Source organism: Heterodontus francisci, chromosome 15 (genome assembly GCF_036365525.1).
Source record: "Heterodontus francisci isolate sHetFra1 chromosome 15, sHetFra1.hap1, whole genome shotgun sequence".
NCBI classification, from domain to species: Eukaryota; Metazoa; Chordata; class Chondrichthyes; order Heterodontiformes; family Heterodontidae; genus Heterodontus; species Heterodontus francisci.
In genome coordinates, this window is record NC_090385.1 from 34,811,485 (window position 1) to 34,835,666 (window position 24,182).

The following is a 24,182-nucleotide window of genomic DNA, read 5'->3' on the forward strand; positions in this document are numbered from 1 at the left end:
GGACAGATCTGCGGATTGTGCCAAAACCTTCCAGTGCACCAGAGGGTAGTGAGATGAGTCGGAGAGCTGAAAGCCTGGCACCCAGGACAGGGCTGCCGTTGGATCATTGACGTCGACCTTGATCTAATGTTGGAGGTCGTGAGGGAGAGGAGCAAGGTTCTCTTCCCAGAGGATGGCAGGAGGAGGCCATCAGCTGAAACCAAAGGAGCCTGGGTCCAGATTGCTGCCGCCATTCGCAGCAAAAGCGAGACAAGAAGAACTTGGATCCAGCACTGTAAAAGGTTCACTGACCTCATACATTCTGGAAAGGTGACTGCAACCTCCAACACTCCGGACAGGTCACAGCAGACACACACTTGAGGAGCCTTCAAGTGCTTGCTGCTCCTGAGCATGGGAGGGGTGTGTGCCTAGGTCACTCACTCACTCCTCAGAATGACTTACAACCGAAGAGCTGCTGATGACCAGTAACAACTGAGACATGGGCAGATGACTTTGGATGCAGGGGACAGCAGTGCCTTATCTCGCTCTCTTTTGTCTTTCCAGGAGAAAAAGGTGCAAGATACAAGGGAGAGGGCCCAGGCAGGAGGAGGGGTGCTGTTCTTCTACCGAATTACCTTAATGAAGCAGCCAGCAATGGAGATGGCCAGGATAGTGGAAGACAAGGCAGTTGGGCCTGGCGAAATGGGAGCTGTTGATGGACCTGGTTATTATAGAGAGAAACGTATTCATTAAGAGGGCTGCAGTGCACTCCACCCCATCCAATAACATGCCACGCACTGAGTAACATTGGGTAGCCTCACCACTGCCCAGTATTTCTCATGCAGGAAAGTGGGGAATGAATGGAAAAGCAGCAACAACTTGTAATCAGCAATGATGGCAGAGAACAACTGGTGGAGAGACAGTGTAAGGGCAATAAACAATGAATGGGAATGAAATCTCATATGGATAGGACAAAAGAATATGTTTTGGGGTCAGAAACCCTAAAAACTTCCCTTTTGGAACATTTTTTGTCACAGGACATTACCTGTGGTATGTGGGGGAGAATAAATGAAGAGTAAATTATTCTTTCACTTCTCAGACTGGGTGCTAACAAACATTAATGTGAGACAGAGATGTTGCTGCACAGAATTTTTTTTTCTGCAATGCTAAACCATAAAACTACAATTGTGTTGACATTTTCTGTTAAAATATTTATAAGTTTCAGCTGTCGGCAATTTGCTAAAATTGTCTTATGCCAATATAATTTAGATTTTAAGTCAATATTTCGCCAAGGTAAAAAGATTGAAAATGCTTTCATGAAAACAGAAAATCCTGTAAATGTGCAACAATGGTCAGTTAGCAAGTGGAGAAAAGCCAGGTTAATATTTTGGGTGAATGATCTTCATCAAAATATCATTTCCTGTCAGGGTTATTAAATAATTTTACAGCATTCAGTACAACAGTATCTTCTGTCTCACACATTCAGGCAGGCAACATGTTCAGTACGGATTAGCAGCAAAACAAATTCTGAATCTAAAAGCAAAATACTGCGGATGCTGGAAATCTGAAACAAAAACAAGAAATGCTGGAATCACTCAGCAGGTCTGGCAGCATCTGTGGAAAGAGAAGCAGAGTTAACGTTTCAGGTCAGTGACTTCTGAATCTACCTTGATTTAGTTGGAACTTGAAAACTTTCTGAACTTCAATCTTGTTTGAACTATTTGCATATGCAATGGCATATCCTCTGCAAAAATATCACTTTATATGGGTAATTTTCATATCTTCATGCTTTAATTGCTACTGTCCATAACTAAAGTTTGCAATTTTATTTCTTTTTGGTGATTTTCTGTGCTCAGTGTTCATATTAGGTAAGAAAATCTTTTTCTCTTTCAACATTCCACCTTGGTATCAAGCTTTCCCATGTTGGATACAGAATAAAACTCTCTCTACACTACTGCAATAAAATGCTTCAACTCTATCCTTAATAACCAAAACAGTTCCTTCTGCACAAGTGGAAGTTTCCTGTTTCCCACATTAGCCAATATTGCGGCCTGCCTGATTGATAATTTCTGGATTGTTGATGCAGGGAATTGCGAGAATGTCGAGCATGGAGAGAGTGGCTGCTTCGATGGAGCCTCAAGCAAGCCTCTGAAATGAGTCCAGGCAGGCCATGAACCATGGCCATGCAGGAGATGTCTGCTGCCTTAAACACGCTGACAGATACCTTGTCTGTGGCCTTACAATGCATCAGTGACCTCCACAAAGCTGCTCGGTAACAGAATGGTGGAAATGTTGAGGTGCTGGCCCTAGAGAGCAATGGTGGAAAAAGGGGATGTGGAAGTGTGATCTTTACTCAAAACAGTCCCAATTTTCACCTGTTGTCCCCACCCCACCCCACCCCAGACAGTACCTGACATGTTACCTAGTCTCCTGATGGTTGAAGCTGCCCCTGCACAGGTGCAGGAGGAACAGTCTTTGGCCCCTCGGGGGCTCCAAATCCCAGAGACTGTAGGTCAAAAACATCTCAGCAGTCAGGGCTAGAATCTGGGCTGCATGTCTCTACCTCTACTGAAGCCACATGACATGCAACACATAGAAACAGTGGGAACCTTAACTTGAAGAAATTGTAACTCACAGTGGGTATGCAGCATATGGGTGTTTGTCAGAATGCCATGTTGTCAAGTTTCTTTTGAAGAATACACAAAAAAATGTATTGATTCGCCGTACTTCCTCAGTGCCAACTTGCGCTTTCACTTGTTTCATGATGAAAGTCAGAGTAAGACCCTGGATATTGCTCTGGGGACATGGGTTCGAATCCCACCATGGCAGAAGGTGGAATTTAAATTCAATTAATAAATCTGGAATTAAAAGCTAGTCTAATGATGGCCATGAAACCATTGTCGATTGTCGTAAAAACCCATCTGATTCACTAATGTCCTTTAGGGAAGGAAATCTGCTGTCCTTACCTAGTCTGGCCTACATGTGACTCCAGACCCACAGCAATGTGATTGACTCTTAAATGCCCTCTGAAATGGCCTAGCAAGCCACTCAGTTGGATCAAATTGCTACAAGTCTAGAAGGAATGAAACTGTATAGACCAACTGACATCGACCCAGGCACCGGAAACGACAACGGCAAACTCAGCCCTGTCGACCCTGCAAAGTCCTCCTTACTAACATCTGGGGGCTTATGCCAAAGTTGCAAGAGCTGTCCCACTGACTAGTCAAGCAGCAGCCTGACATAGTCATACTCATGGAATCCTAACTTACAGACAATGCCCCAAACACTGCCATCACCATCCCCGGGTATGTTCTGTCCCACCGGCAGGACAGACCCAGCAGAGGTGGTGGCACAGTGGTATACAGTCGGAGGGAGTTGCCCCAGGAGTCCTCAACATCGACTCCAGACCCCATGATGTCTCATGGTATCAGGTCAAACATGGGCAAGGAAACCTCCTGCTGATTATCACCTACCACTTTCCCTCAGCTGATGAATCAGTACTCCTCCATGTTAAACATCACTTGGAAGTGGCACTGAGGGTGGCAAGGTTGCAGAATGTACTCTGGGTGGGGGACTTCAATGTCCATCACCAACAGTGGCTTGGTAGCACCACTACTGACCGAGCTGGTTCAGTCCTATAGGACATAGCTGCTAGACTGGGTCTGCAGCAGGTGGTGAGGGAATCAACAAGAGGGAAAAACGTACTTTACCTCATTTTCATAAATCTGCCTGTCGCAGATGCATCTGTCCATGACAATATTGGTAAGAGTGACCACCGCACAGTCCTTGAGGAGACGAAGTCACGTCTTCACATTGAGGATACCCTCCATCGTGTTGTGTGGCACTACCACCATGCTAAATGGGATAGATTTCGAACAGATCTAGCAACTCAAAACTGGGAATCCATGAGGCATTGTGGGCCATCAGCAGCAGCAGAATTGTATTCAACCACAATCTGTAACCTCATGGCCCGGAATATCCCCCACTCTACCATTACCATCAAGCCAGGAGACCAACCCTGATTCAATGAAGAGTGCAGGAGGGCATGCCAGGAGCAGCACCAGGCATACCTCAAAATGAGGTGTCAACCTGGTGAAACTACAACACAGGACTACTTGCATGCTAAACAGCGTAAGCAGCATGTGATAGATAGAGCGAAGTGATCCCACAATCAACGGATCAGATGTCAGCTGTGCAGTCCTGCCACATCCAGTCGTGAATGGTGGTGGACATTTAAACAATTAAATAAAGGAGGTGGCACCACAAATATCCCAATCCTCAATGATGGGGGAGCCCAGCACATCAAAAGATAAGGCTGAAGAATTTGCAATAATCATCGGTCAGAAATGCCAAGTGCATGATACATCTCGGCCTCCTCCTGAAGTCTAGCATCACAGGTGCCAGTCTTCAGCCAATTCAATTCACTCCACGTAACAGCAATAAATGACTAAAGACACTGGATACTGCAAAAGCTATGGGCCCTGACAACATTCCAGCAATAGTACTGAAGACCTGTGCTTCAAAACTTGCCTCGCCACTAACCAAGCTGTTCAGTACAGCTACAACACTGGCATCTACCCGGCAATGTGGAAAATTGCCCAGGTATGTCCTGTACACAAAAAGCAGGACAGTCCAACTCGACCAATTACAGCTCTATCAGTCTTCTCTCAATGATGGAAGGAGTCGTTGACAGTGCTATCAGGCAGCACTTACTCAGCAATAACCTGCTCAGCGACGCTCAGCGCTTGACATCAAGGCAGCATTTGACCGAGTATGGCATCAAGGTGCCCTCGTAAAACTGAAGTCAATGGGAATCAGGGGGAAAACTCTCCTCTGGTTGGAGTCATACCTAGCGCAAACGAAGATGGTTGTGGTTGTTGGAAGTCAATAATCTCAGCTTTAGGACATCACTGCAGGAGTTCCTCAGGGTAGTGTCCTAGGCCTAACCATCTTCATCAGTGACCTTCCTTCAGTCATAAGGTTAGAAGTGGGGATGTTTGTTGATGATTGCACAATGTTCAGCACCATTCGCGACTCCTCAGATACTGAAGCAGTCTGTGTAGAACTGCAGCAAGACTTGAACAATATCCAGGCTTAGGCTGATAGGTGGCAAGTCACATTAGCGCCACACAAATGCCAGGCAATGACTATCTCAAACAAGAGAGAATCTAACCATCTCCCCTTGACATTCAATGGCTTTGCCATCGCTGAATCCCCCACTATCAACATCCTAGGGGCTACCATTGACCAGAAACTCAACTTTAGTAGCCATATAAATACCATGGCTACAAGAGCAGGTCAGAGGCCAGGAATCCTGTGGCGAGTAACTCACCTCCTGACTCCCCAAAGCTTGTCCACCATCTACAAAGCTCAAGTCATGAGTGTGATAGAATACTCTCCACTTGCCTGGATGGGTGCAGCTCTAACAATACTCAAGAAGCTCGACACTATCCAGGACAAAGTAGCTTGATTGGCACCCCATCCACTACCTTCAATATTCACTCCCTCCACCACCAATGCACTGTGGCAGTAGTGTGTACCATCTACAAGTTGCACTGCAGCAATGCACGAAGGCTCCTTAGACAGCACCTTCCAAACCCATGACCTCTACCACCTCGAAGAACAAGGGCAGCAGATGTGTGGGAACACCACCACCTGCATGTTCCGCTCCAAGTCGCACAGCATCCTGACTTGGAACTATATCGCCATTCCTTCACTGTCACTGGGTCAAAATGCTGGAACCATTCCTAACAGCACTGTGGTTGTACCTACCCCACATGGACTGCAGTGGTTCAAGAAGGTGGCTCACCACCACCTTCTCCAGGGCAATTACAGATGGGCAATAAATGCTGTCCTAATCAGCGATGCCCACATCCCAAGAACAAATTTTAAAAAAAAATGATGGGATTGATTGGGTGGATGTGCAATGGGTGGATGAGTGTTTGAAGGGCTGTTTAGTGAAGGGAGGGTGAGGGTGCTCCTGGAAGTGGCAGCTGATCACAGGATTTCATTTTATTGTTTTACACTAGCTGAATCTTTGCGATGTTCGGGCATCCATGACATTCTGGGCAACAATGTAAGTGGCTAGTCTGGCGATGTATACCTCATCTTCATAATCCTCCTTCTCCTCCTCCTCCTCCTCCTCCTCCTCGTAATCCATGTCCTCCTCATCCAAAGAACAGTGATGAAAACTTTTGTTCCCCTCCACCTGCATTCCTCTCTTCTCTGCAATGTTGTGCAGGATGCAGCACACCACTACTATTCTGACATCCTCGCTGGTGATTCCAAACCTACATCTGGCACCTCGTACATTTTTAACATTCTAATGATGCTCAATGACACACCTGGTGGCCATGTTGTAGCACTGCTGCATCTCATTGGTAGACTTCCTCAAATAAACCAAGATTGAAGGCAGTATTCCTTGTGCCTTATGAGATTCTTGGAATGAAAAGGTCTGGATTATTGGACTGCTGTGGTATGAATGCATTATTCATTCCCAGGGAATCTGGCACACTCCTGTATGAGCCCTTCTTTTGATTGCTCACCAGCTGCGCATTAATAGATGAATATCTCTTGTGGTTTATTAAACTGCAGGGCAGGAATTTTATCCCAACCCCGGGAGTGGGCTGGAGGTGGGGGTGGGAGCGTAAAGTCGAGTGGGAAGCAGGGGGTGCTGTTCCGGTCGCCTACCTGCTCCCGCTGCCATTTTACCAGCAGCCGGGGAAGTTGAAAGAGCCCGCCCACCCCAGGCCAATTGAAGCCATTAAGTGATCAATTACTTGCCACTTAAGGGCCTCCTCCCGCCATCATCACTAGTATTCTACCAATGGCGGCCAGAAATGTCAGCATTTGAGGAGGCCACCCCATAATACCAGGTAGTCACCTGGCAGGCCTCAGGGGAGGGGCCCTCCTGATAGGGCACCATGTGCCCCACAGAGGGCCACCCCAGCAATGTCCCAAATGGAGCACCTCTCCCCCTGCCCTCCTGAACGACCCCCATCCCACTCATGGGCCCCAGCTGATTGTCCCCAGCGAGGCCTGAAACCCCAGTTACCTTCTTCGGGGCTGGCATCCATGCTGCTGTTCTGGGCTGGGTGCAGTCCAGCAGTGGCCAGTGCTCCCAGTGGCACTGCGAAGTCTGAAGGGCCGCCAGCCTGCTGATTGGCCGGCAGCTCTTGGAGGCAGGACTTCCTACGTCAGAGGGTCAGAAGTCCCACCCGAGGCCAATTAAGGGCCTGGACTACGTAAAATCGCTGTGTGGCTCCCAGGCCCAGCAGGGACGGGCTGACCTCTGACTGTTAAGCTGGTGGGTGGGGCCTCTGCCGCCATGTAAAATTCCAGCCCAGGTTGCTGTGGTGGCACTCAGATTGCCACGTGTGTGTAGTCGATGGCACTCTGTACCTATGGGAATCCATCCAGAGAGATGAATCTGCATGCCTGCTCATTCTATATAGTGTCATCTCATGGTAAGTTTATATAACTCCCAGCCCTGTCAAACAATCCATCTGTCCCGTGCCTTATTTATTTATGTGCCGATGACTGCAAGACCGTCAAGATGTTTTTGGAAGGAACCAAAGGCAAAAAAATTGAGGGTGGTGGTGACTTTCACAGCTATGGGTAATGCGAGTCCAGCAAGTCAGCAGGCAGCAGGTCTTTTTTTAGACAGGTGCAGATGTGGACAGCACAGTGGAGCAGTGGTTAGCACCGCAGCCTCACAGCTCCAGCCACCTGTGTTCAGTTCTGGATACTGCCTGTGCAGAGTTTGCAAGTTCTCCCTGTGACTGTGTGGGTTTCTGCTGGGTGCTCTGGTTTCCTCCCACAGCCAAAGACTTGCAGGTTGATAGGTAAATTGGCCATTGTAAATTGCCCCTATTGTAGGTAGGTGGTAGGAGAATGGTGGGGATGTGGTAAAAAATATGGGATTAATGTAGGATTAGTATAAATGGGTGGTTGTTGGTCGGCACAGACTCGGTGGGCCGAAGGACCTGTTTCAGTGCTGTATCTCTAAAAAAGCGTCTGCCACCAATGAATATGACAACCTCAGTCTGCGGAAGCATTACTCTTCCTAGAGGTCAAGGAAGCTGAGCCTATGTCTGTAAACCCTGTGACATGGGTACTGCCTCCTGTCACCTCAGCCATTCTCCTGTGCAGCTCTCTTCATGGGCATCTCTGCTGTGCACTTTTCTTTTGTGCACATTCTGGGACCTTCTTTTTCTGATCCGCTGTCAGACATATCCCATGTGCCCTGACCTTATCAGTTTGAAAGTCTGAACGTTTAGAAAAAGCTGTATCCATGCAAGAACTCTCTGCCAAACATTTGCCAGCGGGAGCTGTGACATCAGCTGTATTAAGTGAGGTTTTATTCAGGTGGGGCAATCACAAATTTAAATATTGACTGGAATGGCTGCTCAATCTTGCCTCTGTTTCACTGGTATTATGGACATTGATTCATCTGGAAGCTTGAAGAGATGCTGTACTTTGTGTTTTGTTTTTCAAAGAGGTCACCAGAAGCTTCCTGGATTTGGCTTGTAAACAAGCGCTTACTGGAAGGCACCTGTTTTCAGATATAATACCAGCAGGGAGCTTGTTGTTTTGACTTGGAGAAGATGTTTACAGAGAAGAGACAGATCAAGAGTTATAGAGATCAGGAGGCTTGACTTCTGGAATGTTTTTAGTTTCACTTTGAATTGTTAAAAAGACAGTTGGTTTTTGCCTGCGAAGAAAACTCAGCTCATCGCTTTCTCTCCCTCTGAAAGAAACCCTGTGTGTCCAGTGTGTCAGTTTCCTCTTTCCTCCTGTATTTGAAGAAACCCTGCTCATCGAATGTGTGGGATCTGAAACCCCTGTTACAAGAATGCTTCTATTTTTTGTAAAATTTGTTTTTAAGGAACTTTCATATTTCAATCTATATATTTATGCTTTACTTCATTGCTGGTTAAGATTTGTTCAATAACAAACTAATAATTTTGTTGTTTATTAAAGAAACCTGGTTGGTGTGTTTTATTGTGGGATAAAAATAGAGTCTATGATTGACCGTATCGGTAAGTGGGAAAAAATTTAAATATATGTTATGACCAGTGGAGAAGTGGAACTAAAATAAACAGTGCCCTTCTCTCACCTCGGTCGTAACACTAGTCAGTTTCCCGAGTCTGTTCCCGGAACCTGTGCTGAAGGTGTTAAATTTAAACCTAATTAAAATTCAATTTAAAATCACCTCATTAACATCTTATAACAATGTTAATTGCACCAATGAGTACCTGCTCACTTGCTTTTTTTCCCCAAAATATACTTTATACATAAAAATCTGTTAAAAAATACATTATAAAACAGTTCAAAACAGCACCAAGTCGACAATACAAAGAGTGCAAAGGAGATCAGTTTCCTTCAATACAGGAGTGAGTTGCCTCGCAACCCTTCCTGCCATGTACATTTTGCAGCAAACCCATATTTTCTAGATACAGCCCAAGGGGTTTTCCTTGGATCCAGCCTCTCAGTTCACCTTGATGGGGTGACCTTACACAGTGGTCTTTCCCCATTGAGCCTTTGCCGCGGCTGCCCCAAGCTTTAGTGCGTCCCTCAGCACGTAGTCCTGGACCTTGCAATGTGCCAGTCTGCACCACTCGGTCGTGGACAATTCTTTGCGCAGGAAGACCAGCAAGTTTCGGGCAGACCAAAGAGCGCGTTTCACCAAATTGATAGTCCTCCAGCAGCAGTTGATGTCTATCTCGGTGTGCGTCCCTGGGAACAGCCGTAGAGCACAGACTCCTGTGTTACAGAGCTGCTTGGGATGATCCTCGACAAAAACCACTGCGTCTCTTTCCACACGCTTTGCAAAGACACATTCCAGAAGAAGGTGGGTAACCGTCTCTTCCCCACCACAGCCACCTCGAGGGCATTGTGCGGAGGGGGTGAGACTATGGACGTGCAGGAAGGATCTGACAGGGAGGGCTCTTCTCACCACCAGCCAAGCTAGATTCTTGGTGCTTGTTTGAAAGTTCTGGTGATGAGGCATTCTGCCAAATGACTTTGGCGGTCTGCTCGGGGAACCATACAACCGGATCCACCATCTCCTTTTCCCGTAGCGCCTTGAGGACATTCCGTGCAGACCACTGCCTGATGGATTGGTGGTCAAAGGTGCTTTTCTGCAGAAACGTTTCCACGAAGGATAGGTGGTACGGCACAGGATGGGCGCTCCGCAGCAATGTGACCAGGCCCATCCTTCGCAACACCGGGGACAGATAGAACCTCAGCACATAGTGACACTTGGTGTTTGCATACTGGGGATCTACGCACAGCTTGATGCAGCCACACACTAAGGTGGTCATCAGGATGAGGGCGACGTTGGGTACATTTTTTCCCGCCCTTATCCAGAGGTTTGAACATCGTGTCCCTCCGTACCCAGTCCATTTTGAATCCCCAGATGAAGCGGAAAATGGCTCGGGTGACCACCATGGTGCAGGAGTGGGGTATGGGCTAGACCTGCGCCACGTACCGCAACAACGTTAGCGCCTCGCACCTGATGACCAGGTTCTTACCCACAATGGAGAAAGATCACTGCTCTCACATGCTCAGCCTATGGTGTACCCTGGCTACTCGCTCCCTCCAGGTTTTGGTGCACGCCCTGGCCCTTCCGAACTATATTACCAGCACCTTCAGGTAGTCTGACCTGACGGTGAAGGGGACAAAGGATCAGTCCGCCTAGTTCCCAAAGAACATGGCCTCGCTCTTGCCGTGGTTAACTTTGGCTCCCAAGGCCAGTTCGAACTGGTCGCAGATGCTCATCAGTCTGCGAACCGACAGCAGAAAACGGCGATGTTGTCCATGTACAGGGAGGTTTTAACCTGAGTGCCTCTGCTGCCTGGGATTGTCACTCCTCTTATGCCCGCATCCTTCCTAATACACTCAGCAAAGGGTTCAATACAGCAAACAAACAAGACAGGGGGAGAGAGGACAGCCCTGTCTGACTCCAGATTAGATCGGGAAACTTTCTGATTCCCACCCATTGATTGAGACTGCGCTACTGATGTTTGTGTAGAGCAGTTTGATCCAATTGCAGAGTCCCTCCCCAAACCTCATTTTGGAAAGCACATCCATCATGTAGGTGTGTGATATCCTGTCAAAAGCCTTCTCCTGGTCCAGGCTGATGAGGCAGGTGTCCACCCTCCTGTAGTGCGAGACTATCAGAGATCTTCCTGCCGGGTACAGTATAGGTCTGGTCAGGGTGAATCACCAACTCCAGGATAGACTTGACTCGACTGACGATGACTTTGGACAGAATCTTGTAGTCAACATTAAGCAGTGAGATGGGCCGCCAATTTCTGATTTCTGCCCTCTCTCCCTTCCGCTTGTAGATGTTGGTGATGATGCCTTTCCTCATGGATTCTGACATGCTGCCGGCCAGAAGCATACTCTCGTATACCTCCAACAGGTCTGGGCTGACCCAGTCCCACAGAGCCAAATACAACTCAACCGGTAAGCCATCGCTTCCGGGAGTTTTACTCATCTTGAAGGACTTGATGGCCTTTGTCAGCTCATCCAGAGTTAGTGGCTTGTCCAGTCTCTCCCTCATGCTGTCATCTAACACCTCTGTGATAGATGACAGGAAGGACTAGGAGGCTCTGCTGTCTGTGGACGTCACGTCGTACAGCCCAGCATAAAAGGATTTGCTGATCCTTAGTATGTCGGACTGCGAAGACATTACCGAGCCATCCTCTTCCTTCAGGCTGCTGATCCCAGAGCTCTCTGTGTGTACCTTTTGGAAGAAGTAATGTGAGCACGTCTCATCCTGCTCAATAGAGCAGACTCTGGACTGGAAGATGATCTTGGAGGCCTCTGTGGCAAAGAGCGAGGCTTGCTAGCTCTTCACCTCATGGAGGTCCTCCTTGACCTCGACCCCCATCGACTGCAGCCGGAGCAGATTTTGCATTCTTTTCTGGAGTCGGGACATTTCCCTCTGTCTCTCTCTCGCCCTCTGAACACCTTTGAAGATAAAGAACCTCTTGATGTTCTCCTTGATCGCCTCCCACCAGTGAACTGGAGACTCAAAGAGGGGTTTCATGGTTCTCCAACCTTTGTAATCTCTTTTGAGTTCCTCAATGTTCTCTGGGGTTAGCAGTGTAGCATTGAGCATCCATGTCCCCCTGCCAACCCGCTGGTCATCCTGTAAGTGACAGCCAGCCAATAAGAGGCAATAGTCGGAGAAGAACACCGGCTTGACGTCGGTGGATCTGACCATGACAGCACGGGACACAAACAGGAAGTCAGTCCTGGAACGGGCCGACCCGTCTGATCTTGACCAGGTGTATCTATGCTGCGCTCCGTCTGCAGGTTTGCTGAAGACGTTGTGCAGCTTCGCATCTTTTACTGTTACCTGCTCACTTGCACTAATTAAAAGCTTGACTTCAGCGAATAGGTAACTCACAGGCATGTAAATGTGCCTCTGTTAAACCTGGAAGCAAGCACATTCAAGTCGGGTTGTGATCCTAATCCAAAAAGCAATTATTTTAACTGCCTACCCACCTCCAACCCACTCAGTCGTGGGAGTTAAAATTTCCCCCATTGATTTATAGTTGAAGCAGGAAGCACCAGGTGAAACTGTTATGTATCTCTTTCACCTGAGATTTAGTAGTACAGAGCCAGCTGCACCAATGACTTGTATTGGTATTTATTAATTTTTATTTGACTCAGCATCAGTGGGATTCAGGAACAATGGTAGGGGCACAGATGTGTAGTGGTTATATTGCGGGATTTATAATCCAGCAGAACATTCAAATTTGCGAATATGCACCCAGTGACATTCAACACTCCGCCCTTTCAAGTGCAATGCCAGTCTGTGTGTCCAAATGATGGCTTTGTCCTTTTGTTTCAGTGATCCTCCAGCACTCACACTGGTTTCTTTCACCTGATGACAGCAACTTCTCCTATTTTCTTCAAGCTCTTACAATCCATTTTCTCCTTATCATGTTTGTTAATCATTCTTAAGTTTCCTTTACTTATTAATTTCCATCAGTTCATTATTGTTATCTCATTAAAGCAACTGCAAACCCAACCCACATCCTCCTTTTGCATGCACATACATTATTTAATTGACACAGTACTTAACCCTTTACATGTAGTTCAATTTCTTCAGAAATTTAATTTTAGTTAGCAGATCGCAATGATTTATAAGCATGCAAACATAATGATTTGCAACATGTGGTAAGCAGTGTAAGAAGCGTGAAGTAATTGAACTCAAAGTGTGGAGAGTTTAAGCTTTTACTGAGTTGACAGAATATGAATTACTTGCAGTTTCCAAAATCAAACTCACAAAACAAAGAAAATATTAATTACATGCTCATAACAACTCTTCGGGGAGCCGGACAGCGGGCGATATGACCTTGGTAGATGTAGGTCCTTCCCGGGTGCTGCTCTTCACTGTGTGAGTCTTTTCCATACTGGGCCTCTTATCCTTACTGCATCATTCACATTTTAGCTCTGACAGCAGTCGCTAGGCAGTTTTAGTCTTGACTTTACAACAAGCCCAATAAAGCGTTTTCAACGGAGGGGTACATCACATGAAGTACCTATCCAGGCAGTTCAATTGGCAGAATAACAAAACAGAATATAAAAATATATATTCTGACAGCAGTAACAGATACAGGTGGCAGGAAGAGTTGGCCAGAAGGGCAGCTCCAGGCTACCCTCAAAATGCTGAATGTTGAGATAGGTGCCATCCTGCTGACAAAAGGCTTTCTGAACACCATAAATTCATTTGATTCTTCAAACCGATACAAAGAACTCTGCAAAGTATGATGGCTATTATGAATGAGCCCACGATCTGCATCTATGCAGTTACATTTCACTACTTCATAGAGCTCATGGCACCACAGAGGCATCTGCAGGGAAATGCTTCTTATTCAAGGTCCTAAATAGAGCTGTGGGTTTTCTCAGGAGCGGCATAACTGATGCTCTGGAAACCTTACCCTCTCATGTCTGTGATTCAATTCTGCCTGCATTCACTATGCTGGAAATCGTTTGAACAGCACACTTCAGTGAATTCATTGCAGCATTACAATGCGTCTCCGCACAGGTGGTAGGACGTACCAAGTGAGTGTCCAGTGGCAAGGGAAAGAGAAGAAGGAGGCAGAGATCAGGGAACTGTCTGTCAAGGAAACCATGCCACTCAGCCACCCCACTCAAATGACCCATGTGAGCTCAAAAGCAAGCAGGCCCAGGTAGCTACTGCAATAGCAGTCATGGTACTTGCAGTCGCAGGACCATCTTATGATCTTGCAGAGGGAGATACAAGCTATCAATGTCACAGCAATCACTTGAGGACATCCTTCTTCCATGAGGGTAGCATACATTGTCACAAAGGGAAACACAGCGGTAAGGTACTACACAATAAAATCTACTGTCAGAAAAATAAATTCTGGCAATCTGGGCTTGAACTTTGTGCTGGGATTTCTTTCGTTTTGTAACATTTTTCTGTTTCAAGATATGCTTGGATGTGCATACAATGTAGGAGAGATGTAATACTGGGTCATGATGTTATGTGGAGTTGGTGAACAGTTCTTTGGAAACATGATACAGGAATGTTTGTGCTGGAGGGACTTCCAAGATGTAAAAGAGCTAATTGTTGCTGCATCTGTGGTACTGTTCCTGAGGCTTTATCTCATTGGCTCCATCTTTGGCCCTTCCTAACCCTCCTCTTGCCCCTGCTGCATGATGAGTCCTTTCCTGATAGTACAATTGTGTAGCATACAGCACATGACTATAATGATGGACACCTTCTCAGGGTTCCACTGAAGCATTCTCCCACCTATCCTAATAGCGGAATCTTTCTTGGATGAGTTAATTAAGGAGAGCCAACACAGATTTGTAAAAGACAGGTCAAGCTTGACTAATCTAAATGAATTTTTTGATGAAGTAACAGAGCAGGTTAATGAAGGGAATGCAACAGATGTTGCCTTTATGGATTTTAAGGAAGTGTTTGACAAAATGCTACATAAAAGGCTAACTTACAAAGTTGAAGCTCATGGAGTAGAAGGGTCAGTGTCAACTTGGATAAAAAAATTGGTTCAAGGTAGAAAACAATCACTTGTGTTAAATGGTTGTTTTTCAGACTGGAGGATGGTAGAAAGTCGCGTTCCCCAAGGACTGCCACAGTGGTGCAGCCTTACAGCTCCAGTGACCTGGGTTTGGTTCTGGGTACTGCCTGTGCGGAGTTTGCAAGTTCTCCCTGTGACTGTGTGGGTTTTCACCGGGTGCTCTGGTTTTCTCCCACCGCCAAAGACTTGCAGGTTGATGGGTAAATTGGCTATTGTAAGTTGTCCCTAGTGTAGGTAGATGGTAGGGAATATGGGGTTAATGTAGGAGGGCATGTGGTAAGGAATATGGGATTAATGTAGGATTAGTATAAATGGGTGGTTGATGGTCGGCACAGACTTGGTGGGCCAAAGGGCCTGTTTCAGTGCTGTATCACTCTATGACTACTGCTGTTTTTGATATATATAAATGACTTGGATATTGGAATACAGAGTAACATTTCAAAATTTGCTGATGATTCCAAACTTGGAGGAGTGGCAACCAGTGAGGTTGATAAAAACTGCCTGCAACAGGAAATAGATAGGCCAGCATAATGGGCACACAAGTGACAGATGGAATTTAATACAGAGATGTGCGAGGTGATGCATTTTGGTAGAAGGGGTGGGGAGAGGCAATATAGACTAAATGGCACAGTTCAAAAGAGTGAGCGAGGACAGAGGGACCTGGGGGCTCATGCGCCTAGATCTTTGAAGGTGGCAGGACATATTAAGAGAGTAATTTGCAAAACATATGGGATCTTGGGCTTCATAAATAGAGGTATTGAGTATAAAAGCAGGGAGGTTATGCTGAACCTTTAAAAAGCTCTGGTTAGGCCACAACTAGAGTATTGCATCCAGTCCTGATCACAACATTTTAGGAAGGGTCTGAGTGTCCTTGAGAGGGTGCAGAGGAGATTTACTGGAATGGTTCCAGGGATGAGGGATTTTAACTACAAAGTTAGGTTGAAGAAGCTGGGGTTGTTCTCCTTGGAGCAAAGGAGATTGAGAGGAGATTTGATAGAGGTGTACAGGATTATGACAGGTTTAGATAAGGAAAAGCTGTTCCCATTAGCTGATGGTACAAGAACTATGGGACACAGATTTAAGGTTTTGGGCATGAGATGGAGGGGTGAAGTGAGGAAGAACGTTTTTACACAGCAAGTGGTAATGACCTGGAACTCACTGCCAAAACGTGTGGGGGAAGCGGATTTGATCAATGATTTCAAAAGGAAATTGGATGGGCACTTGAAGGAAATAAACTTGCAGGACTATGGTAATAGAGCATGGGAATGGGACTGACTGGATTGCTCTATAGAGAACCGGCATGGTTTTGATGGACCGAATGACCTCCTTCCATGCAGTAATGACTCTTTTACTCTATGACTAATAATCCAGGATCCATCCATTGTAAGTGGAACTGCCTTTAAATAACTTCGAGACTGTGGTTTGGTATAGAATAAATGCATCATGGCATCTTCCAGGAAACATGGTATCTATTTGCTGGTTGTAGTTCTGCTGGTGAAACACAAACTGCAACTTGACGGAACAGATGTGCTTACAATTCATAATTCATAAATGCCATTGGAACCCATATGGCTGGACAGGTTCCGTCATTCTGGTCTTATGGTTTTGGGAAGCCAGTCATTCTGAGAAAGTGAAAGGCCCTCTTACGTTGATGGTCATCACCCTTAGGAAAAATATTAAGTCCTTGGGGCCCAGAAAACAATGCGTCATTGACCTGATGTGTGCTGCATTGCGCTGCATTCTGTCTGGTATGACAAATGTCACCAGAGGAAGCCTGATAAGGATATATTTTTTTTAATTTCCAAAATATACTTTATTCATAAAAATCTGTAAAAATTACATTCCCAAACAGTTTAAAACAGCATCAAGTCAAAGAATACAGACAGTGCAAAGGTGATCAGTTACCTTCTATACAATCATGAGTTGCCTCACAACCCTTCCATTTCATTGTCATGCCATATACATTTTTACATTTACAGCACACAGAATTTCTCCGATACAGTTCGAGGGGTTTCCCGTGGATCCAGCCCCTCTGTTCAGCTTGGTGGGGGGACCTTACACTGTGGTCTTTCCCCATTGAGCCTTTGCTGCGGCTGCCCCAAGCTTTAGTGCGTCCCTCAGCACGTAGTCCTGGACCTTGGAATGTGCCAGTCTGCTACATTCGGTCGTGAACAACTCTTTGCGTTGGAAGACCAGCAAGTTTCGGGCAGACCAAAGACCGAATTGATAGTCCTCCAGCAGCAGTTGATGTTTGTCTTGGTGTGCGTCCCTGGGAACAGCCCGTAGAGCACAGACTCCTGTGTTACAGAGCTGCTTGGGATGAACCTCAACAAAACCCACTGCATCTCTTTCCACACCTGCTTTGCAAAGACAGGAAGCCTGATAATGATATAGCTCCCACATAGATTTGCCAACCCTCCAGGATTGTCCTGCTCATAATTAGTGTATTATGCCCAGTTCTAGTAAACACACTTTAGGAAGGATGTGACTGTCCTTCAGAGGTTGCAGAGGGGATTTATCAGAATGGTTTCTGGTTTTTGTGATGTTGTTTGATAAATTTGGTTAAGACACTGGGGATAACTCACCTGCTCTTCTTCAAAATAGTGCCATAGGATCTCTTACACCCATCTGAGAGAGTAGATCCGGCCCTAATATGCATAAGGTCAGGCCTTCTGAGTGGGAGGAGCCAAAGTTTCACTCGGGAGTTTTAACTCCACACCCTGTGTTTGTTTTGGCAGGATCCCTGACCAGAAGTCAGACTGATTGACAGACTTGGTTTCCAGTTAGTTGGGGAGCACTCTGAAGCACACCACAGCTACAGGTAAGGAGCCTGCAACTGATAGTGGGGGTGGGAGGTCCCATTCCCAAACCCAGGGTGAGGGGCGATGGTGGGCTCCAATCACCAACTCATGGGAGGGGTGTCCAATCCTGGAGGAGCTTCTAATCTCTGACCCCAGGTGAGGTGTCAAACCTCCAATTGTGGGCTGGGGTTCGTTGGATGAGGGGGGTCTGATGCTAGAGAAGCAGGAAAGCTTGAGGCTCCGGGAAAGCACTCCTACTCCTCCAGGCCCACAAGCAATGCTGTAAGAGCACTTACATTTACCAAAGCTGTCTTCATCTCCCTTGAGTTGCCAAGTTTCCTGAGGCCTGGGAAATCCAGCTGACCAGAGTTAAACCTGTAAGGCAGTTTAATGTGTGGCTCCCAACCTCATTATAAAATTACCAAGCAGCCTCTTGGGAGCAGGTTGGCTGCTAGCCACTTGTAGTGTATCCGGTAAATTGGAAGTGGGTGGGTTGGAGGCAGGTTGGGGTTTGGTTTGAGATTTTTTAAATTTTTACATCTCACCCGACCCCTAATCACCTGCTATTGGGGTTAAAATTTGCTGCATAGAAAATAAGCTTTAAGTGAGAAATTAAACTGTAATCCAACAAATACAACGAAAGGAATGAAATCCTCATACCAAAATGGCCAAAACAATAAGGTCTGAAAAATTAGTCAGATAAGTGAAGCTGCACTGCTGTAAGGTACCCAGGAAGTGCTTTCTTACGTGCACTTACTGTGGGTTAGCTAAGTCTGATTGTAAAAGAGCATAGCGCTAATATCATGACGTGGGTGTGAATCCTTGCAAATCCCCACGAATAAATCCATAAAATGAAACCTATAATGAAGCTCTGGCTCCCCTAGTGCTCCCTAATTTTAGTATCCTGGGCAGCATGTTTCCAACACCTATCAGGTATAACTCTTTTATCGCTCCTCCCTTTCTAACCCCTGCCACCCCCACCCTTGGTTGCTAGTGCAGGGAGCAGCATTCTGCTGTGCAGCTTCTTGAAAGAAAGGGAAATGTAAGAATGTGTGCAAATTTGTATCGAGCCATCTCGTGGCCAGAGACGACATTGCCATGTGGCCTTTCTGCTGTTTCCATCGCTTTTCCACTGATGCTAAGAGAGAAATTTTGTAGAAATTAACCACTATATGCTCAGAGAAAGAATAGAGATTGAGTTGTACTCCAGGCAGTCTTCTGAGAGTTTTAAAAACAAATTGTTACAATTTTTATATAGATTATTTTTCCTAGCTAGTAATGATTAAACAAGTAAAGATGCTTTAATATTGCCTAAATCTTTGGTGTTTCCATCTTTTACATGTGCTGGTGATGCCGGGAAATCCTAGGGTTGGATATGGGCCTCGACGTTGGGCTCATATGGGAGTTCCGCACCTGCTAATATCATCTGCATGCCCACCGGCACAACCTTTCAGCTGGCAGCTTCCTAACTGGCCGCCACCACGCTTGTCGCCCTATTAAGGATGATGGGCATGCTCCTGAGACTGCAAGCCCAATCATTGTCAGGCTGGCAGCCCCACTGGGAGGGGCGCCTGCTGCTGAGGCAGGCAGGCAAAGGCGCGTCAACATGGAGGTGCCCTTGGCTGCCGGCAGAGAAGTTAGAAATTAAAGAGGCCTGAAGCTGGTAGGACCTTTGGGTTGGAGGGGAAACCCCTCTGCAGGACTATTTATGGACGGGGCTGCGGCCTTTCACCCCATGGCCCCATCCTTGGGGCATGGAGCTTCCAGCTCCGAAGGCGTCCTGGCCTGCTGCCGGGAGGCTGCCTCGATTGAGCTGGTGTCATCAGCACATGGAGCAGGGGCCACTCTGACATCAGTAAAAACACCAGCGTCGGTGCAAAATAGCCGCCAAGTGGGGCCTTAATTGCACTAATTGGCTGCTCATCATGGAGCAGGCAGATGACCCGGTTCCCAGTCCACCCCGGGAAAGTCCTCCAGAGGCAGGTATCCGTCAGGGAGCCATCCCGATGCGGCTTCCCCCTTAATTCCCAGCACCGCATCTCTCCTCCTCCTCACCCCCACCTCCAACCCTGTCTCCATGAGGCTGGAAATATCCAGCCCGTAATTGCTGAATCAGAGAAAATTGGTACGAGCTATATTTTTGTGGGTCTACAATGGCAACAGTTGCCTGAGTCTAGACCATCTTTATAATAGTGTGCAGCTGAAAGAAGGTGACCTGCACATCTCCCATTGACAGTGCTTCAATAATATTAAAGCACTTAACAGTAAAAGCATTCACAGTTTGTGCTCTTCCAGAATGCTGAGTTGATAGCATTTACTTGCTTTCTTCAGGTTAGTGAAGATGTCAGACAATTATATTTATGTTATGAGGCCTTTTAGCTATGCATAGCAGGTAAATAAGCTACAACCTCACATTTCTGCAGGTGATTATCAGTCATTCTTTCTTTGTCCTGCCAACTGTCAGATACATGCAGAAATGGCACAATTTTTAAAAATCTCCAAACCAAGTTACTGAAACATTCACAAAGGTAGAATATGTGTTTGCCTAATAGGGACATATGCCACTTTTGTAAGTCCAGACAGCATAGGCGCAGGCTGGCTTCCAAGTGTGCGTAAGGATCCAGATAAAAGTATCGAGCTTATCTGCACAGTGCACTGGTATGATGACTCCACTATTGAATCACACTTGCTGGTCAATCATCGGCCTAGCTCAGGTATTGAATAATGAAGTTTGCAACAGAGGGTTGATTTGGTTTCAAGCTTCTATTGCCTGGTGTGTGTACTCGGAGTCAACTCAATCCCTAAAGACCAGCTTACTTCTTCTGTACAATGAGGATAGATTTTAGTTAGTGTCATGTTTTAGTATTCTTGTTTATTCTGCCCAGATGGAATTTCTGATTTAAGCTATAATATGGTTTTGAAGTGAGATGAAACTAAAATTAAAAAATTTTAAATCACGGATTTCTTTTAACAAAGCAAAAAGACGAGAGCCATTTGAGCAATAGGACGGGTGGTGCAGTGGTGCGGGGGCATGTGTCTCAGGTTGTTTTGGAAAGAATTAACTAGTCATTCAAACTGTTAGCTCTGTCAGATCTAGACAAGTTGATAATCTGTTCCAAAAGCAAATGCTGCAAATGTTGAAAACCTGAAATAAAAACAGAAAACCTGTTCATATATTGAAGACTGGAAATAACCTAAAACATATTTAAGTGATTTGCGTTGACATTTGGTATGTTGAAATCTCTATTTTAACTGCAAGCTCAGTGGGGTTTGGCTGGCAGAAGTCCTCTTTTGGGATGGTTTAGTTGGCATCCCTACTGACCTAGTCTTGGTCAAGGAAGGGGTTAAAAGAGAATACCCTGGTTGAAATGTCAGCTTGACCCAGTGGTAGCACACTTCTCTCTGAGTCAGTAGGTCGAGGGTTCAAGTCTCACTTCAGGGACTTGCACACTTATGCTAGGTCGATATTTCACTTTGGAACTGAGGAAATTCTCGTCTGTTTAACAAAGAACACAGAACAGTACAGCACAGGAACAGGCCATTCAGCCCTCCAAGCCTGCGCCGATCTTGATGCCTGTCTAAACTAAAACCTTCTGCACTTCCGGGGTCCGTATCCCTCTATTTCCATCCTATTAATGTATTTGTCAAGATGCCTCTTAAACGTCTCTACGGTACCTGCTTCCACTACCTACCCCGTCAGCAAGTTCCAGGCACTCACCACCCTCTGTGTAAAAAACTTGCCTCGCACATCCCCTCTAAACTTTGCCCCTCGCACCTTAAACCTATGTCCCCTAGTAACTGACTCTTCCACCCTGGGAAAAAGCTTCTTACTATCCACTCTGTCCATGCCACTCATAACTTTGCAAACCTCGAGCATGTCGCCCCTCCACCTCCGTCATTCCCTCCAGACCAGGCAACATCCTGGTAAACCTCTTCTGTACCCTCTCCAAAGCCTCCACATCCTTCTGGTAGTGTGGCGACCAGAATTATACGCAATATTCCAAGTGTGGCCTAACTAAGGTTCTGTACAGCTGCAGCATGACTTGCCAATTTTTATACTCTATGCCCCGACTGATGCATGCCACATGCCGTATGCCTTCTTGATTACCTTATGCACCTGCGTTGTCACTTTCAGTGATCTGTGGACCTGTACGCCCAGATCTCTCTGCCTGTCAACACTCCTAAGGGTTCTGCAATTTACTGTATACTTCCCACCTGTATTAGACCTTCCAAAATGCATTACCTCACATTTGTCCGGATTAAACTCCATCTGCCATTTCTCCGCCCAAGTCTCCAACCGATCTATATCCTGCTGCATCCTCTAACAATCCTCATCACTATCCACAACTCCACCAACCTTTGTGTCGTCCGCAAACTTACTAATCAGACCAGCTACATTTTCCTCCAAATCATTTATATATACTACAAACAGCAAAGGTCCCAGCACTGATCCCTGCGGAACACCACTACTCACATCCCTCCATTCAGAAAAGCACCCTTCCACTGCTACCCTCTGTCTTCTATGACAGAGCCAGTTCTGTATCCATCTTGCCAGCTCACCTCTGATCCCGTGTGACTTCACCTTTTGTACCAGTCTGCCATACGGGACCTTGTCAAAGGCTTTACTGAAGTCCACGTAGACAACATCCGCTGCCCTTCCTTCATCAATCATCTTCATCACTTCCTCAAAAAACTCGATCAAGTTGGTGAGCAACGACCTCCCCTTCACAAAACCATGCTGCCTCTCGCTAATAAGTCCATTTGTTTCCAAATGGGAGTAAATCCTGTCCTGAAGAATCCTCGCCAATAATTTTCCTACCATTAACGTATGGCTCACCGGCCTGTAATTTCCTGGATTATCCTTGCTACCCTTCTTAAACAAAGGAACAATATTGGCTATTCTCCAGTCCTCTGGGACCTCACCTGCAGCCAATGAGGATACAAAGATTTTTGTCAAGACCCCAGCAATTTCCTCCCTTGCCTCCCTCAGTATTCTAGGGTGGATCCCATCAGGCCCTGGGGACTTATCCACCTTAATGTTTTTCAGGACGGCCAACACCTCCTCCTTTTTGATATTGACATGACCCAGACTATCTACACTCCCTTCCCTAGACTCATCATCCACCAAGTCCTTCTCTTGGGTGAGTACTGATGCAAAGTACTCATTTCGTACCTCTGGCTCCACACATAGATTCCCTCCTCTGTCCTTGAGTGGGCCAGCCCTTTCCCGGGCTACCCTCTTGCTCTTTATGTACATATATGTTTAGGTCGATGTAGAAGAGCCCACAGCACTATTTGAAGAGAAGCAGGGGCGTTTTCCCAGAATCTTATCCAATAATTATCCAGCTATCGACACCTCTAAAATCAGATTAACTGGTTATTTATATATGGTTGTCTGAGGGACCTGGCTGTTGATAGCTGCCATAATTGCATACAAAACAACAGTGCCTACTTGTCACAAAAGCATCTTGTCACTGACTGTGAAATACTTTGGGATATCCTGAGGACATTATGTGAATGCAAGCTTTTTCCTATGGATATAGAAGACAAAATAAAGCAAGAAACACATGGATTAGTCATTCCTGTTAGAAAGGAAGAATGAACATGCATTATATAGCACCTTTCATGACCTCAGGACATCCCAAAGTGCTTTACTGCCAATGAAATACTTTTGAAGTGCAGTCACTATTGGAATGTAGGAAACGTTATGTCTTTGAAGAGAACTCAGCTGAGTGTGGGAATCTTCAACTCACAGCCAATCAGAATCAGAAAGCTGACCAAAAAGTTCACTTACGTGGTAGACTGTGGTGTGATTTATTATTTTTCTTATTTATTTACAAGTATGGGTTTGAAGTGAAGTAAGTGAGTTTTGATTATGACTGTCCTTCTGTACGCGCACTTGCTATCAGTAAAATAAAGCAACTTAACAATCTGGCCTAGTTTTACTAACAAAATTTCAGTCTGTCTACAAAAGGTTGGAGAAGTGCACCTGAGGGTATCTGTGAAAGACATGATATCCAGCTTATGTCATGAGGGAAACCATTGTTACGGGTTATGCTATTGTATTAGATATCAGGCAGCATGGGATGTCCAGAACTGCTGAACCTGATAAGGCAGTCCCAAAATTTGTAACAGTGGGTCATAAGACAACTGACAAATGTGGGTTTTAACCTTCCAAAGGGAACAGCAAGTAGAAGGGATTCCTCATGAGTGACATACTAAGAAGTGTAACTCATGATACAATATGTATATGCCGCCATCTTCCTGACCACAGAATAGACAGACGCTACACTCTATTGAATAGTGTTTCCAT